This window comes from Palaemon carinicauda, chromosome 7, assembly GCF_036898095.1.
Source record: "Palaemon carinicauda isolate YSFRI2023 chromosome 7, ASM3689809v2, whole genome shotgun sequence".
Taxonomy (NCBI): Eukaryota; Metazoa; Arthropoda; class Malacostraca; order Decapoda; family Palaemonidae; genus Palaemon; species Palaemon carinicauda.
In genome coordinates, this window is record NC_090731.1 from 86,161,723 (window position 1) to 86,174,222 (window position 12,500).

The window sequence follows — 12,500 nt, forward strand, 5'->3', positions numbered from 1 at the left end:
ATGATATTGAATAAAAATCGCAGCAACCAAACCACATTGTACTCCCATTTAAATTTTCACTTTCAATAAATAGGATTTTTTCTTCAAATAATGAACAAAACAAAAGCTAACTGATAAAACAGCCATATCAGAGATTTCTGTGAATTGATCTTACTCTCTCAAAAATTCTATTTTCACTTCACAAGTGTTCCAACACATGGTCTAATCTCCTTACAAAGGTCTTATTAAGTTAAATTCAGAAGAGTAAACAAAATCACCTGATCTAGCAACAGTAGTATACACACCAACAGATCATGAATAAATATAAAAACGGAATGATACTGATATTCATATATGACGTTGATACTTACAGTACATACTGCGTACCAGGAAGGAGAGAGGACGGTTGAAATTTACTGCAGTATTAAATCGGAAAGAATTTGTCTTTATCGATTGTATGACAACACACACACACACACACACACACACACACACACACACACACACACACACACACACACATATTATATATATATATATATATATATATATATATATATATATATATATTATATATGTATGTATACATATATATATATATTATTATATATATATATATATATATATATATATATATAATATATATATATATATATATATATATATATATATATATATATATATATGTATAATACTGTATGTATATATATGCATATATATATATATATATATATATATATATATATATATATATACTATATATATATATATATATATATGGAGGATATTTCATAGTGGTAAAACTCAGTGAACTTTACACCAAATATCTGCAAGAATACTCTAAACCTACTAATTCACGAAAAGGGAGACACAAAAGACCTGAAAAATTGCCGACCAATGCGTTTAATCTTAGTAATATGAAAATATTTACATAGATCATATAAGGCCGAATAGAAAGACTTAGACTTTAATCAAACAAGAGAGCAGGGAGGCTGTAGAAGTGGGTATTCAACTGTTCATATCCACGTAATTAACCAGCTACTGGAAAAATCAACAGATTATGGCACTTTTAGAATATCAGAAAGCTTTTGATAGTAATAAAAGCCCTTCAAAGACAAAGAATAGAGGAGTCTTATGTTAGAAGATATCTGTACAGGAAGCACAGCAACCCTAAATATATACATAAAAATAGTGTGAATTCCGATTGAGAAAGGAGCTAGTCAGGGAGACCATATCTCTCATGAATTATTCACAGCATGCCTAGAAGAAGTTTTTAAGAATTTATATTGGGAAAATGTAAAAAATAACATTAATTGGGAATACCTTAACAACTTAAGGTTTACAGAGGACATAGTTCCATTTAGTGAATAATGGGAGTGATTGCAAAAGATGATAAAAAATTTGAATAAAGAATGAAGAAATATAGGACTGAAAAGGAACATAAGTAAAACGAAGATAATGTTCAATGAAAAGGCAGAGGCAACAAATAAGGGTTATGGAAGAACTGCTAGAGATTTGTGACGGCGCCGAGTAAGGGTGTAAACTCAAAGGCAGATTGGAAACGACTGAGTTATATTATTGTGGAACACTCTCCTTATATACAAAACCTCAAGGCAACAGGACATAACAAGTTCACGAGACAGACAATATCACAGAGGAAAAACCAGACATGAATTTTCATGTTCGTTTTAGTGCGAGGGAAGAGCGAAGATACAAGCATAATATATACAAAAGGAATTATGTACAATTATGTGAAACACGGTTGGTACATGGCTCCCCCCCTAAAAATGACATACTGTACATGTTAAATAGGGCGCCCTGATCTAGAGAGGCGAACTGTAGGCGGGTCATCTGGCAGAAGATAAGCAGGTTTTAGACGATCAATGGAGACCCAGTCTTCTTTGCCCCGAATGTTTAGGAGGAATGCTTTCGGACTGCGTAGGATCACAAGGAAAGGGCCCGTGTAAGGGGGCGTTAGCGGTGGCTTGCTGGTGTCGTTGCACAGGAAGACGTGCGTTGCAGAGTGCAAGTCCGTTGGTATGTGATGCTTTGCTGGGGGCTTGTAAGTCTGGCGGCACGGAGTAAATTTTCCCACGACGTGACGTATGCGCTGGAGATCGTCGGAGGAGGTTGTAGAAGGAAAAAATTCGGCAGGGACGACCAACGGGTCGCCATACACCATTTCGGCTGCTGAGACGTCGAGGGCGTCTTTAGGAGTGCTCCTTAGTCCAAGGAGGACCCAGGGAAGCTGAGTAAACCAGTTGCAATCCTTGCAGCGGGACATCAAAGCTACTTTGAGGATGCGATGAAAACGTTCAACCATTCCATTGGCAGCGGGGTTGTAGGCCGTTGTCTGATGTAGGGTGATGCCCAGGAGATTCGCTAATGACGTCCATAATTGAGAGGTGAAAGTGGTTCCCCTGTCAGAAGTAATATGCTCAGGGATACCGAATCTTGAAATCCATCCAGAGAGTAAGGCAGATGTACATGAGGCGGACGTTGCAGTTTCCATGGGAATGGCTTCAGGCCAACGAGTGGAGCGGTCGATGACGGTAAACAGGTAACGATGTCCTTGTGATGTGGGTAGGGGACCTACAACGTCGAAGTGAATGTGTGCGAAATGACGCTGAGGTTGAGGAAAGGTGCCCACTCCTGAATCCGTGTGTCGATGTACTTTGGAAGTTTGGCAAGAAGTACAGGCACGGACCCAATCCTTAGCATCCTTAGAAATGCCGTGCCAAATGAACTTTGCCTTCAGCAGCTGTGCAGTAGAACGGCACGAGGGATGTGAAAGGCCGTGGATGAGATCAAACACCTGTCGGCGCATGGGAGCAGGAATCCAAGGTCGCGGTCTACCAGTACTGACGTCACAGAGGAGGGTGGTGTTGGAGTCTTCGAGGGGAAAATCCTCCCAACGGAGGGACGTGCAGGATGTCCTACAAGCTTGATACTCTGGATCCTGTCGTTGGGCTTCAGCCAGGGCGTTGTAATCCAATCCCAGTTGAACGGCAGCCAACGTGTTTCTTGACAGGGCATCGGCAACGGGATTCATTTTCCCAGGGACGTATTGGAGGGTGCAATTGTATTCAGCCACGGCGGAGAGATGTCGGCGTTGACGGGCGGACCAGGCGTCAGACTGTCGAGTGAAGGCGTGCACCAGAGGCATGTGGTCTGTGCGAATGACGAAGGGCGTACCTTCTAAGAAATGGCGAAAGTGACGGACAGCCAAGTGCACCGCCAGCAATTCTCGATCGAAGGTAGAATAACCCGATTCTGCCTTGGACAGTTTTCTGCTGAAGAAGGCCAATGGGCGGGGCGAGCCTTTGACCACCTGCTCGAGTACTGCACCAATAGCGACGTCGCTGGCATCGGTGGAGAGAAGGAGAGGGGCATGTGGGATAGGAAAAGTGAGAGCCGCAGCAGTTGATAGGGCCTTCTTTGCATTGCAGAAGGCTGCTTCTTGAAGGGGACCACACTTCAGGTCCTTTGGCTTACCCTTGAGGGAGGCGTAGAGGGGAGCAAGAGTGGCGGCAATGGCTGGCAGAAAACGGTGATAATAGTTGATCATGCCCAAGAATTCCTGCAGAGCTTTGACGGTCGAGGGCGCGGGGAAATTCTGAACGGCTGCTACCTTCTCAGGGAGGGGATGGACTCCTTCAGGAGTGATACGGTGCCCTAAGAACGACACTTTGTTGGCGCCAAAGGTACACTTGTCGGACCGGACTACAAGGCCGTTTTGTTGCAGGCAGTCGAGCACGATGCGCAGGTGACGGAGGTGTTCCTCTTTTGAGGAGGAGAACACAAGTATGTCGTCCACATAACATACACAGAAAGGGAGGTCCCCTAAGATGCCATCCATGAGACGTTGAAACGTTGCCCCAGCATTACGAAGGCCAAAACAGGAGTAATTGAAGGTGTATGTGCCAAACGGAGTGGTGATGGCGGTCTTGGGGATGTCTTCTGGGTTCATAGGCACCTGATAATACCCCTTCAAGAGGTCGAGCGTAGAGAAAGCCTTCGCTTTGTGCAGGTAGGAGGTTACATCGGCAATGTTTGGGAGGGGGTAGTGATCCGGTTCTGTTTGCATGTTCAGGCGCCTGTAATCCCCGCACGGACGGAGGGAGCCGTCTTTCTTCAGAACGATGTGTAAGGGTGACGACCATGGGCTGGAGGCCTTTTGGCAAAGGCCCATTTTCTCCATTTCGGCGAACGTCTGTTTGGCGGCTGCCAATCGTTCCGGTGCCAGACGTCTGAATTTTGCGAAGACTGAGGGTCCCGTCGTCTTGATATGGTGATAAATACCGTACTTGGCAGGAACCGTGGGCGTTTGGCGAAGTTCTGGACGGAAAACTTCAGGGTACGACGTGAGGAGGTGGGCGTAGGCATCCGTGGGTGCGCTGATGTGGAGAGCGAGGTTAGAGGGGGCGGGTTGAAGAGGTGTCGACAAGTACGAGTCTGCGCTGACCAATCGTCGGTGGGCGACATCGACCAGAAGGTGGAAATGAGAGAGGAAATCTGCACCGAGGATTGGCATTGTGACGTCAGCAACGAGAAACTTCCAATTGAATTTACCGTTTCCGAACGATAATGTGAGGTTCTCGTAACCATAGGTGGGTATCGCAGATCAATTGGCAGCTACCAAGCGGACGTCGGCAGATGTAGACAGACTACGTGGTGCCTTGAAGAGTTTCCTTGGCAAAAGAGAACGACAAGCACCTGTGTCTACCAAAAATCGCACGCCCGTTCCTGCATCCTGTAAAAAGAACAGATTAGAAACATGGGAGGCCACCGCCACAAGCGATGGCCTGCTTACACGTTTTTTGGCCACTGACAATCTTTGGCACATTTTTTCGCGGTTGCCCCGAATCTGAAGTGGTAGTAGCAAAACTGCGGCGGATGGGAGGTAGTAAGTGGCTGTAGAAGTCGTTCGTTGGGGAGCGAGCGATTGGTGGGTTGTGGGCGGCTGTGTCGCCGCTTCGGCACGTCACGGGGTAGGCGTGTATGTCCTACGGCATTCATGTCAGCTTCGGTTGACGTTGAATAGGCATCCTCGTCGTCAGGGGTGGAGGCGTTGATGGAGGTCTTGAAGTGGCTGTCCATAAGGGCGTCGGCTTTGGTCATCAAGTCCTTTATGGGTAAACTATCGACATCGGGTATGGCAGCGCGTACAGGTTCAGGTAAACGGCGTATCCAAAGGGCACGGAGTAGGTTCACCTCACGAGGAGAGCCGTCTGCGGCAGGTTGAAGGCGAGCGATACTGGTCATTTCCCTGAAGGCAAGCGAAGCCCTTTGGTCCCCCAACAGTTGTTGCGAGAGCTGAAAAAGCTTTGCTATACGGGCGGCTGGCGACGGCGAGTACTGCTGCAGAAGGTATGATTTGAGGGCGTCATACGCTATTGGGGTGTCTCCTTGTTCACAAAGCCAGTCGGATATTTCTGGGAAGGTGTCCTCGGGTATCTCCGCGAGAACATAATCTGCTTTGGTGGTTGAGCGAGTCACGCCCCTGATACGAAAGTGGACTCCGTCATAGTACCAACGATGGAGGGGCGAGGGAGGTGGGGGTGGAAGGCAGTGGGAGCGAGTCGACTTCCGGGGTCACCAATGTGACGGCGCCGAGTAAGGGTGTGAACTCAAAGGCAGATTGGAAACGACTGAGTTATATTATTGTGGAACACTCTCCTTATATACAAAACCTCAAGGCAACAGGATATAACAAGACAATATCACAGAGGAAAAACCAGACATGAATTTTCATGTTCGTTTTAGTGCGAGGGAAGAGCGAAGATACAAGCATAATATATACAAAAGGAATTATGTACAATTGTGTGAAACACGGTTGGTACAGATTGTTAATGAATATACGTACTTATGTTTTCCAAGGACATGAGACCAAAAATTAAAAGAATCCGCTTGGGATTATTATTATTATTATTATTATTATTATTATTATTATTAATATTATTATTATTATTATTATCATTATTATTATTATTATTAATATTATTAATATTAGCTAAGCTACAACCCTAGTTGGAAAAGCAGGATACTATAAGCCAAATAACTACAACAGTGAAAAATAACCCAATGTGGAAAGAAAATAAGGAAATGAATAAACTATAGGAAAAGTAATCAAAAATTAAAATAAAATATTTCATGAACAGTAACACCATCAAAATATATATTTCATTATATAAACTATAAAAAGGAGACTTATGTCAGCCTCTTCAACACAAAAATATTTGCTACAAGTCTGAACTTTTTAAGTTTACCGATTCAGCTACCCGATTAGGGAGATCATTCCACAACTTAGTCATAGCTGGAATAAAGCTTATAGAATGCTGTGTAGTATTGAACCTCATCATGGAGAAGACCTGACTATTAGAATTAACTGCATACCTAGCATTGCAAACGGGGTGGTACTGTCCGGGAAGATCTGTATCTAAAGGATGGTCAGAATTATGAAAAATCTTATGCAACATGCATATTGAACTAATTGAACGACAGTGCCAGAGATTAATATCTAGCTCAGGAATAAGAAATTTGATGGACGGTAAGTTCATATCCAATAAATTAAGATAAAAATGAGCAGCTGAAGATCAGACAGGAGAACAATACTCGAAACAAGGTAGAAGGAAAGAATTAAAACACTTCTTCAGAATAGATTGATCACCGAAAATATTAAAAGATTTTGTCAGAAAGTCAATTAATTTTTTTTTGTGCAATTGAAGAAGACATAGAACTAATATGTTTCTTAAAAATAAATCTTTTGTCGAGAATCACATCTAAACTTTTAAAAGAGTCATACAGAGTTAATAAAAGTACATTATCAATTCTGAGATCCGATGATGAGGAGCAACTGTCCTCGACCTGCTTACATTCATGATTTGAGCTTTGTTAGGATTCAACTTCATGCCCCATAATCTGCACCATGCATTAATTTTTAGCTAGATCTCTAATAAGGGCTTCAGCAACCCCAGATCTACATTTAGGATATGGAATTGATGTAAAGATAGTAGCATAATCTGCACATGCAACGAGCTTGTTTTCTAGGCCAAAGGTAGAGTTGTGGTGGCCCATGTGGTATCGTCCCTGACTGAGACGAGTCCCGCTCAAATTCGTTAATTTCTTTGGTCGCTGCAACCCTGTAAGCTAAAGAAGGGGTTTTAGGGAAGCCTATTGGTCTATATGCTGAGTCACAAGTAGCCATTGCTTGGCCCTTCCTGATCCTAGCTTGGGTGGAGAGGAGGCTTGGGCACCAATCATATGTATAAATGGTCAGTATCTAGGGCATTGCCCTGCTTGATAGGGCAATGTCACTGTCCCTATAAACCTTTAAACATATCATGTGTATTAATATGAAAAGTAATGGGCATAGAACATTACCCTGAGGAATAACAGATACCACATTCCTATACTCAATATAGTGTCCATCAACAACAACTCTGCGATCAATTACTTAGAAATACAATGATAATGCTAAGAAAAGACCCACCTACGCCCAACTGTTTAAGTTTGAAAACAAGGGGCTCATGATTAACAAGATCAATGGAAGCACTAAAATCAAGGCCAATCATACGAACTTCCTGACTACAATCAAGGGATTTCTGTACACCATTGGAGATTGTAAGAAGGGCATCACATGCTCCAAGGCTTTTATGAAAACCAAATTGCATACCAGGGAATAGATGATTGCCTTTTGCAAACCTATTTAGACGTTTTGCCAAAAGACGTTAAAATCTTTTTAGATAATATGGGAGTTATGGAAATTGAGTAGTAATTAGTTGGACTTGAGCTACCACAAACACATTTACATAGTGGAGTAACATTACCAATTCTCCAACAAGTGCTAAAAGCTCTTCTTCTTTCTAGCTTGCGCAAAATAACAGATAACTTTGGAGCTAAGAAATCTGCAATCTTTATAAATAATAAACGCAAAATACCATTTGGGTCTTCACCCCCATAATCATCAAGATCCATCAACAGAGCTTTAATTTCACGAGATCGAAAAGCGAAAATTTCTCATTACTCTGCTTACTGTCAAACACATAAGCCAAAAGGGTTAGCTTTTCCTTGGACAGTGAGTGAAAAAGCCATCTGGCTTAAGTAAAAGAGGAACCATTGCGTCGACGCCAAAAAGTGCAGATTTAAAGATAGCCAACCACTTATGTTTCTTGTGTTGTACCAGGAAGGGTTTCTTTTAAGGTTAAATTGCATTCCTTTTCAGCTGAAGTATAAACTCTCTGAGCAACAACTCTTAGCTGAGTGTAGTTATTCCTAGTCAAATCAAATCTGTTACCCCTCCAAAGATGATAGGCTTCCTGCTTCTCCAAATAAGCACGTATACAATCATAATTGAGCCAGGGTTTGTCTTACACTCGTTACCTTAGCACACGAGAAGGAATGACAGGATCAGCTTATATATATATATATATATATATATATATATATATATATATATATATATATATATATATATATATATATATATATATATATATATACACACACACACAGACACACACACACACACGCATATATATATATATATATATATATATATATATATATATATATATATATATATATATATAAAATTAACTCTGCCTAAGAAATAACGCAATGGAGTTGTGCTGATTCCACGCTGATGTACTTACCCTTGTCTATTGCGCAAAATAAATGATTCAGAAATTACCAACAAAGGGCTATTTATGATATTATCCCTAAACACGTGATTTTCATGCATTCAACCACAAATAGTTTATAATTTAAAATTAAATATGGGTCGCGAATAAAGACGTAAGGGGATTCTTTTCAAAACGGCTATGTACGAGTTAATACATAAGAACATTTCAAAACTCTAACCATTTGTCCATTGAAGGATATAAGACTTCACATTAACCCTACTCTACATACATGTAAGTGAAATAGGTTTGATACTAATACTTATGACTGCCATAGATTTACGTTCATATATTGAATCATACATAGTTTTCAACTTCTGAGCCAAAGGACCATCGTGAATAAAATTGTAAAAAAAAAAAAAAAAAAAAAAAAAATCTTAAGGATGAAACATGGAAATAAAGATAACGGACAATATAAATATTTTCCATAATATGCTGACTTTAAGTCATACTTTTTTCTCGAAAATCCCAAGTCTAACAGTCAAACTTTTATCTCAAGAATCCCAAGTTTAACAGTCAAACTTTTTTTCTTTGAAAACCCTAGTTTAACAGTCAAACATTTTTTCTCTAAAATCCCAAGTTTAACAGTCAAACTTTTTTCTCGAGAATTCCAAGTTTAAGTCAAACTTTTTTTTCTCGAAAATCCCAAGTTTAACAGCCAAAATTTTTTTCTTGGAAATCCCAAGTTTAACAGTCAAACTTTCTCGAGAATCCCAAGTTTAACAGTCAAACTTTTTTCTTGAAAAACCCAAGATTAACAGTCAAACTTTTTTTTCTCGAAAATACCAAGTTTGACAGTTAAACTTTTTTCTCATAAATCACTAGTTTGACATTCAAACTTTTTTCTCAAAAATCCTAAGTTTAACAGTTAAACTTTTTTTCTCGAGAATCCCAAGTTTAACAGTTAAACTTTTTTTCTCTAAAAACCGAAGTTTAACAGTTAAACTTTTTTCTCGAGAATCCCAAGTTTGACAGTCAAACTTTTTTCTTGAAAAACCCAAGTTTAACAGTGAAACCTTTTTTTTCTAAAAAATCCCAAGTTTAACAGTCAAACATATTTCTTGAGAATCCCAATTTAAAAAAAAAAAATTCTCAAAAAAGCCAAGTTTAACAATCAAGCTTTTTTTCTCAAGAATCCCAAGTTTAACAGTCAAACTTTTATTCTAAAAAATCCCAAGTTTAAAAGTCCAACTTCTTCTCAAAAATCCTAATTTAACAATCAAACTTTTTCCTAAAAAATCCCAAGTTTAACAGTAAAACTTATTTTCTCAAAAATCCAAAGGTTATGTCAAACTTTTTTTCTCTAAAATTCCAAGTTTAACAGTCAAACTCTTTTTTTCTCGAAAATCTCAACTTTAAGTCAAACTTTTTTCTCGAGAATTACAAGTTTAACAGTCAAACTTTTTTCTCGAAAATCTCAAGTTTAACAGTCAAACTTTCTTTCTTGAAACTCCCAAGTTTTACAGTCGAACCTTTTTCTCGCAAATCACAAGTTTAATTCAAACCTTTTCCTTCGAGAATCCTAAGTTTAACAGTCAAACTTTTTTCTTAAACACCCCAAGTTTAGAAGTCAAACCTTTTTCTCAAAAATCCCAAGTTTAACAGGCAAACTTTTTTCTTGAGAATCCCAAGTTTAACAGTCAAACTTTTTCTTGAAAACCCCAAGTTTAACAGTCAAACTTTTTCTTGAAAATTACAAGTTTAAGAGACAAAGTTTTTACTTGAAAATCAAAATTTTAAGTCAAACTATTTTTAAAAAATCATAAGTTTAACTATCAAACTCTTTTCTCGAAAATCCCAAGTTTGACAGTTAAACTCTTTCTCACAAATCCCAAGTTTAAGTCAAACGTTTTTTCTCGAAAATCCCAAGTTTAACAGTCAAACATATTTCTTTAGAATCCCAATTTTAACAGTCAAATTTTTTTCTTGAAAATCCCAAGTTTAATAGTCAAACTCTTTTTTTGAAAAACCCAAGTTTAAAAGTCAAACTTTTTTCTCGAGAATCCTAAGTTTAACAGTTAAACTTTTTTCTTTAAAAAATCCTGGTTTGACAGTCAAACTTTTATTCTAAAAAATCCCAAGTTTAAAAGTCAAACTTCTCGAAAATTACAAGTTTAACAGACAAACTTTTTTCTGAAAAATCAAAATTTTAACAGTTAAACCTTTTTCTCATAAATCCCAAGTTTAACAGTCAAACTTTTTTTCTCGAAAATCCCAAGTTTAACAATCAATCTTTTTCTCTCGAAAATCCCAAGTTTAATAGTCAAACGTCTTTCTCTAAAAACCCATGTTTAACAGTCAAACTTTTTTCTCTAAAAACCCAAGTTTAAGTCAAACTTTTTTTTCTTGAAAATCCAAAGTTTGACAGTTAAAAACTTTTTTCTCATAAATCCAAAGTTTGACAGTAAAACTTTTTCCTTGAAAATCCCAAGTTTAACATTAAACTTATTTTACTAAAAATCCAAAGTTCACCAGGCAAACTTTTTTTCTCAAAAACCTCAAGTTTAACAGGTAAGCTTTTTTTTTTTCGAGAATCCTGTTTAACAGTCAAACCTTTTCTTGAAAATCACAAATTTAACAGTCAAACTCATTCTCGAAAATTACAAGTTTAACAAACAAACTTTTTTCTCGAAAATCAAAATTTTAAAAGTTAAACTTTTTTTCTCGAAAATCCTAAGTTTTACAGTTAAACTTTTTTTCTCATAAATCCCAAAATTTAGCAGTCAAACTTTTTTCTCGAAAATCCCAAGTATAACAGTCAATCTTTTTCTCTCAAAAATCCCAAGTTTAATAGTCAAACGTCTTTCTCTAAAAACCCATGTTTAACAGTCAAATTTTTTTTCTCTAAAAGCCCAAGTTTAACAGTCAAACTTTTTTCTTGAGAATCCCTAGTTTAACAGTCAACATTTTTCTTGAAAATCAAAAGTTTAATAGTCAAACTTTTTCTCAAAAATTATAAGTTTAACAAACAAACTTTTTACTCGAAAATCAAAATTTTAAGTCAAACTTTTTTTCTCAAAAATCAAAATTTTAATAATCAAACTTTTTTCTCGAAAATCCCAAGTTTGACAGTTAAACTCCTTTCTCATAAATCCAAAGTTTGACATTCAAACTCTTTGTTCGAAAATCCAAAGTTTAACAGTCAAATTTTTTTCTCGAGAATCCCAAGTTTGACAGTCAAACTTTTTTTATTTGAAAAACCGAAGCTTAACAGTCAAACTTTTATCCTCGAAAATCCCAAGTATAACAGTCAAACATATTTCTCGAGAATTCCAATTTTAACAGTCAAATTTTTTTCTTGAAAATCCCAAGTTTACCAGTCAAACTTTTTTTCTAGAAAAAGTCAAGTTCAACAGTCAAACTTTTTTCTTAAAAAACCCAAGTTTAACCGTCAAACTTTTTTCTCGAGAATCGTAAGTTTAACAGTGAAACTTTTTTCTTTAAAACCCTAGTTTAACAGTCAAACTTTTATTCTAAAAAATCCCAAGTTTAAAAGTCAAACTTCTCGAAAATCTTAAGTTTAACAGTCAAACTTTTTTCTTGAAAATCTCAAGTTTAACATTAAACTTATTTTCCCAAAAATCCAAAGTTTAACAGTAAAACTTTTTTCCTCTCGAAAATCTCAAGTTTAACCGTCAAACTATTTTCTCGTGAATCCCAAGTTTAACAGTCAAACTTTTTTTTCTTGAAAATCCTAAGTTTAACAGTTAGACTTTCTTTCTTAAAAACTCCAAGTTTAACAGTCGAATCGTTTTCTCGAAAATCGCAAGTTTAGGTCAAACCTTTTCCTTGAGAATCGTAAGTTTAACAGTCAAACTTTTTTCTTGCAAATCCCAAGTT